The sequence below is a fragment of the Cicer arietinum genome, chromosome 8 (assembly GCF_000331145.2).
Source record: "Cicer arietinum cultivar CDC Frontier isolate Library 1 chromosome 8, Cicar.CDCFrontier_v2.0, whole genome shotgun sequence".
Taxonomy (NCBI): Eukaryota; Viridiplantae; Streptophyta; class Magnoliopsida; order Fabales; family Fabaceae; genus Cicer; species Cicer arietinum.
In genome coordinates, this window is record NC_021167.2 from 13651719 (window position 1) to 13658262 (window position 6544).

A 6544-nucleotide genomic window follows, 5' to 3' on the forward strand; every position below is an offset into this window, starting at 1 on the left:
AAGGTGTGTCTAAGTGCATCATATCAAGAGATGTAGTGTTTGATGAAACACGAATGCCCATGATTGACAAAGAACATTCTTCTATTGAGACAAAATCTCTCAAATGGTTTTAATTATAACAAAATTACTTAAGAGATTATGATTGTGGTTAATAACTAATATGTGCTTTTGAGTGAATTTATATAAGAAAACATGTTATTAATCATTAAGGCAAAAAGGAGAAAAATCTAATACAAATCTAAAGGATTGAAATTCCTATGGATAGCCTCGTGAAGAGGATGAAGTCTCAAATCTGCACAATACTTGTCCTCTCCAGAAAAAATGTTTTTATTCATTAAAGAAATGCACAACAGTATCAAAGAATGAATAAATAAAGCATTTGAAATAAAAATAAGAAGGCCAAAGGAAAAGGACGAAAATGGCCAGATCTAAGTCTAGAGGATGATAGACTAGGCTGAGGATGGTTCAGTAAAGTTGAAAGCAACCCATCAAGCATGTGCAAAGGATAAAATCATACCATTTATTGTGCTTGCATGAATGAATACATGAAGAAGTCAAGTTAAAGAAAGGCAACAACAAACAAGCCAAAAATGGAAGATCACATGTTGAAAGCAGATTTGATCCTCGGACTGGAGGATGACAGTTCTATGTAAGAGGGTAACTCTTTCTCTTGTCAACATCACCCTCAAAAGTTGAAATCAACCTAGTCCAGAGGAATTCAGAAGATGATAAACAGAAGAGGACAAAATAAAAGACCTCCTCAAAAAGAAAAAATTCACAAAAGTCAAATAACTTGTTATGGATGCAACAAGATGGGACACTACAAAACTGAGCATCCTCTCAAAAAAAGGAACTCAAGAAGATTTCCATACAAAAAAAGAAAGCCTTGGTACTTGGACAGTGGTTGCTCAAGACATATGACATGGGATAAGCAATGCTTTATATCATTAGAGATAAAGGATGGAGGATCAGTCACATTTGGCAATAATGATAGAGCTCAAATAAAAGGAACAAGTATTATTGGTAAGAATAATTCTGCAAAAATTGAAAATGTTCAATATGTGGATGGCTTAAAAGATAACTTGCTAAGCATTAGTCAATTATGTGATAATGGATTTGAAGTTATTTTTAAGCCTACTCTATGTGAGGTTAAACACTCATCGTCGGGTAGAGTTTTCTTTTCCGGTTTTAGAAAAAAGAATTTATATGAACTTTATCTTGATGATTTACCTACAGAATCTTGTTTTGTTTCCATTGAAAAAGATAAATGGATTTGGCACAAACGAGCTGGTCACACAAGCTTAAACACTATTTCTAAATTAGAAAAATTGGAATTCGTAAAAGGTGTTCCAAAAATTAATTTTGAAAAAGACAAATTTTGCGAAGCTTGTGTCAAATGAAAACAAGTTAAGAGTAGTTTTCACTCTAAAAACATTGTTTCAACAAATCATCCTCTTGAACTTATTCACATTGACCTTTTTGGTCCTATCAAAACTCCAAGTCTTAGTGGAAAAAGATATGGTTTTGTAATTGTTGATGATTTCTCTCGTTTTACTTGGGTTCTATTTTTAAAACATAAATATGAAGCCTTTGAGGCATTCCACCATTTCTGCAAAATATTCAAAATGAAAAAGGATAAAAAATTGTATCCGTGAGAAGTGACCATGGAGGTGAATTTGAAAATGAATCCTTTAAAAATCTTTGTGAAGAAAATGGTATTTCTCACAACTTTTCTTGTCCAAGAACTCCCCAACAAAATGGGGTTGTTGAAAGGAAAAATAGAACTTTACAAGAAATGGCTAGAACTATTTTAAATGAGCCAACATTGAAAAATACTTTTGGGCCGAAGCCACCAAAACTGCTTTTTATGTTTCTAATCGTGCATCCATTAAAAAAATTTTAAACAAAACTCCATACGAATTATGGAAAGGGAGAAAACCAAATATTTCATATTTTCATATATTTGGGTGTTATTGCTACATTCTAAATAATAAAGAAAATTTGGGAAAGTTTGATCCAAAATCTAATAAAGGAATTTTTCTAGGATACTCCACAACATCAAAAGGTTATAGAATATATAATCTTTGGACTCAAACTGTGGAGGAATCCATGCATGTTATTTTTGATGAGTTTGATGACTTGTGTTTAGACAAAATGGATAAAAATGAAAAAGATGAACAGTCATTCTCTCAAGTACCCGGTCCTCACGAAGAGGATGAGTCTGACCCAACCTTTCAGCAACTTCCAAGAGGATGGAAAACAGTCACACATCAACCTCCAGATCTAATCATTGGGAACACCAAGGATGGTGTTAGAATCAGAAATTCTCTAAGGGAAAACACTGCCAACATGGCCATGATATCACAAGTTGAACCCAAAACGATTGATCAAGCTATTAGTGACAAATCATAGGTTGAAGCTATGATGGAAGAACTCTCACAGTTTGAAAGAAACAAGGTATGGAATCTTGTACCCATCATTTGGACAAATCCATTATTGGGACTAAATGGATATTTAGAAATAAACTAAATGAGGATGGAGAGGTCATTAGAAATAAAGCAAGATTAGTGGCACAAGGGTACAATCAACAAGAAGGAATTGATTATAATGAAACGTTTGCACCCGTAGCAAGACTTGAAGCAATAAGAATCCTCTTAGCTTATGCTACTCATAAAGGTATCAAACTATTTCAAATGGATGTCAAAAGTGCCTTTTTGAATGAGTTCTTAAATAAGGAAGTGTATGTTCGTCAACCTCCTGGGTTTTAGGATGAGAAGAGGCCGAACCATGTGTTCAAACTCTCAAAAGCTCTTTATGGTTTAAAGCAAGCTTCTCGAGCTTGGTATAAGAGGTTAAGCTCTTTTTTAAAAGAAAATGGATTTATTAGATGACATATTGATACTACTATTTTCAAGAAGACTCTTGAGAAGGATTTATTGATTGTTCAAATTTATGTCGATGACATAATTTTTGGATCCACAAATGAAAAGATGTGTAAAGATTTCTCCAACCTCATGCAAAGTGAGTTTGAGATGAGTATGGTGGGGGAATTAAAATTCTTCCTTGGTTTGCAAATCAAACAACGAGAGGATGACATTTTCATATCACAAGAAAAATACACTAAATATTTACTCAACAAATATAACATGAGTTCAGCCAAGAGTATGGGAACTCCTATACACCCATCCTTCATACTCCACAAAGATGATGAAGGAACTCCAATATCTGAAAAAGAGTACAGAGGGACGATCGGATCCTGGTTGTATTTAATAGCCAGCAGACCGGACATAGTCTTTGCAGTCGATCTTTGTGCAAGATTCCAATCCTCTCCTAAAGAATGCCATCTCACTACAGTAAAAAAGATTTTTAGATATCTTGTTGGCACTATAAATCTGAGAATTTGGTACAAGAAATGTTCCAATCTTGACCTCTTAGCTTATTGTGATGCCGACTACGCGGGAGATAAAGTTGAAAGAAAAAGCACAAGTGGTGCTTGCCAATTTCTTGGTAAATCCCGAATAAGTTGGTCATGCAAAAAAAAAAAGTACCATTGCTCTTTCATCTACTGAGGCAGAATATGTATCAGTCACTCAATGTTGCTCACAATTACTTTGGATAAAAAATCAACTTGAGGATTACTCACTAAGGTACGCAAAAATTCTCATCCTCTGTGATAATACAAGTGTAATATAGCTGTCTAAAAATCCCATTCAACATTCTAGATCTAAGCACATTGAAATTAAACATCATTTTATAAGAGATCATGTGCAAAAAGGGGATTTAGAACTGATTTTTATTGACGTTGAAAATCAATTAGCAGATATTTTTACCAAAACTCTCCAAGAGGATAGGTTCAAAAAGATCTTGGAGGAACTCTCAATCCTTAATTTGTCTAAAATTAATTGATTTATCCTTTTTATGTTCCTTTATTATACTTATCTTATAATGGTTTTTTTTTTTTTTATAAGTAAAAATCCAAAAAATATCTGATGTTTTATTTAATATGTATATACATTTTTAGTCTAAACCTGCGAGGATAGCAAAAACCACCAGAGGACGGAATGTCCTTATTGGTGTAACTTCCCTTTACACGGCAGAGTAGAAAAACTGCACACGCCTCCTCTCTCATTGGCCAGCACGCGTGGCGCCTGCCTCCATGTTTCACGCTGTGCATTTAATGCATTAACGACTACGTGTCCACAACATGCCTCATCCATCATCACGCTAGGTTCCCAGGTAAACGACACATTAACTTTCTTTTCTCTCACATGTTTCCTCCCACGATTCTTCCTGTACATCTTCTGTCCTCATCTATGTATTTCACGTCCTCCATCTTTCTAACTCATCAACCCTATGTTCAAAACTTCTCTTTACTCATCAGTTGTTTTCCACTCTACGTGTTTTTTCCAATGGCTCGTACCAAAGTTACTGCAAAACGCAAAATATCTTATCAAGAACTCGAAGAGAATCAAGATGTCTACTCAAGCACTGATTCAGATTACCATGAGGAAACCCAATCTGAAGGAAATTCCTTGAACACCATTCCTTCCTCTCAACCATCCAAAAGTTCTTCTTCTTCTTCTTCTTCTTCTATCACTCCAAAAATCTCAAAAAACTCATCCTCCTCTGCTCCCATAAGGTGCTCCTCCAGGACCATATCTGGAGTTGTTTCATCCAAAAGGACGTCCCTTCAAGAAAACACGATTCATGTCATCCACTCTAATGATTCAGAGACAAATATCCCTCCAGAATCTTCACATCAGCCTCCTCCTGCAAAATATACATAAAAAACTTCAACTCCTAAAAATGCCAAACCTTCTTCACCAAAACCCCCATCCTCATCCACAAAAAATTCTAAAAATACTCCACTGTTTGATTCGGCCGAATTAGAAACTAACTACATCTCAAAATGGCAAAACAAATATGTGGTCAATGGTAAAATCATTGACCTTGCTGATATCAAACAAGGAGGATTCAATGTGGAAGAAATGTTTGACCAACTCGGATGGACCTCTTTTTTCCAAATCAATGAACCCAAGTATCCTCACCTTGTAAGGGCTTTCTATGTTGCCTCAAAGGGCTCAAATTAGTATGGTGCTAAAAGGGGTTCATATGGAAATAAATCCCACTACGCTATGTCAAATCCTTGATATACGCGATGAAGGAGCCTACTACTTATCAGAGACATGGTATTCACAATGTGTCATCCCTAGAACCTCTGTACTCCAAAACACTCTCATCATATGCATATTTTCCCACTATTCTAGTCTTATTTATCCTCAACTACTAGTTAAATTAAGGATTTATTTGATATATTTTGTTGATTTTTGTTCCTTGAGTTAAATTAAATGTTTTATGTTTTATTTTAGTGATTAAGTAGGAATTTTTCGTAATTTTACATTGCGTTGCGTTTTGGTGCAGTGCTGAATTTTGGTGAGAAATCAACATGACACATGTAGAGTATTTCAGCCATATCTGGTGTTGTAGATGTCCAATTGGAGTCAAACCAAATGCAAATGAAAGCTAGGATCCATAGCTACAACTTTCATGAAGACACCGGAACCAAATTCAGACTCGAAAGAGGAGAAAAATGCAATATACGCCAGATAGCAGATGCTGAGCGCTGGAGCGCGCCCAAGCGCATTTCTCAACATTCGCAACTGTTGAAACGCGCCCAAGCGCATCCAAGCGCGCCTGGGGCGCGATACCCGCACCAGCAACCATAAAAACATAGATTTTTACTGTTTTATTATCTTTTTGACTCTTGGGAACTTGGGAGACTTGTGCCCTAGCATAGAAACTCAAAGACGGCCGTTTCTAACGCCATTGAAGCAGTTTTATCAAGAATCATCCATGAATCATTCTTGTAATTCTTCTTTAATCCTTATCTTTTGTATCTCTGTCATGAGTAACTAAACCCTATTTGTTAGGGATGAGTGTAACCAGATGAAACCCTTATTTTTCTAATTTGATTTCTAGTTATATGAATGAGTTTATTGAATTATTTTTCTCATCTCTGTGCTTAATGCTTTTTATTGCTTGATCAACATTAAAATGTTCTACGATTTGTATTTTGAAACGGAAGTGGACTTTACAAATGCTTGAGATGAGAAATTCATGAATTTGTAGTCTAGACATAGGTGCAGGTCATGAAACCAATTAAATTAGTTGCAAAGCAATAATTTACAAGAGAATTTCTATACGGTAATGCTTAATTCTAATCTTAAATCCACTAAGGAATTAGGGGTTACTTTGGAATTAAAGGTTCTGTCACTAAGACATTAGGGCAAGAATAATAAAGAGAATTCGGTAATAATTCAATAAAGGAATTCAGTAACTAGGATCAAATTAGACACCAAGGTTGGATTCGAAGTGAAACTCATCCCTGACATTTTTCTCATTATAAAAGATCAATTTTATTATTGTTGTTAATTTCAAACATTATTTCAATCAACTTGGGAACCTTTTTGTTCAATTCTAGTAATCAAATATAATTCAATAGTAAAACGCAATCCTTGAGTTCGACACTCGGTACTACCGTTTT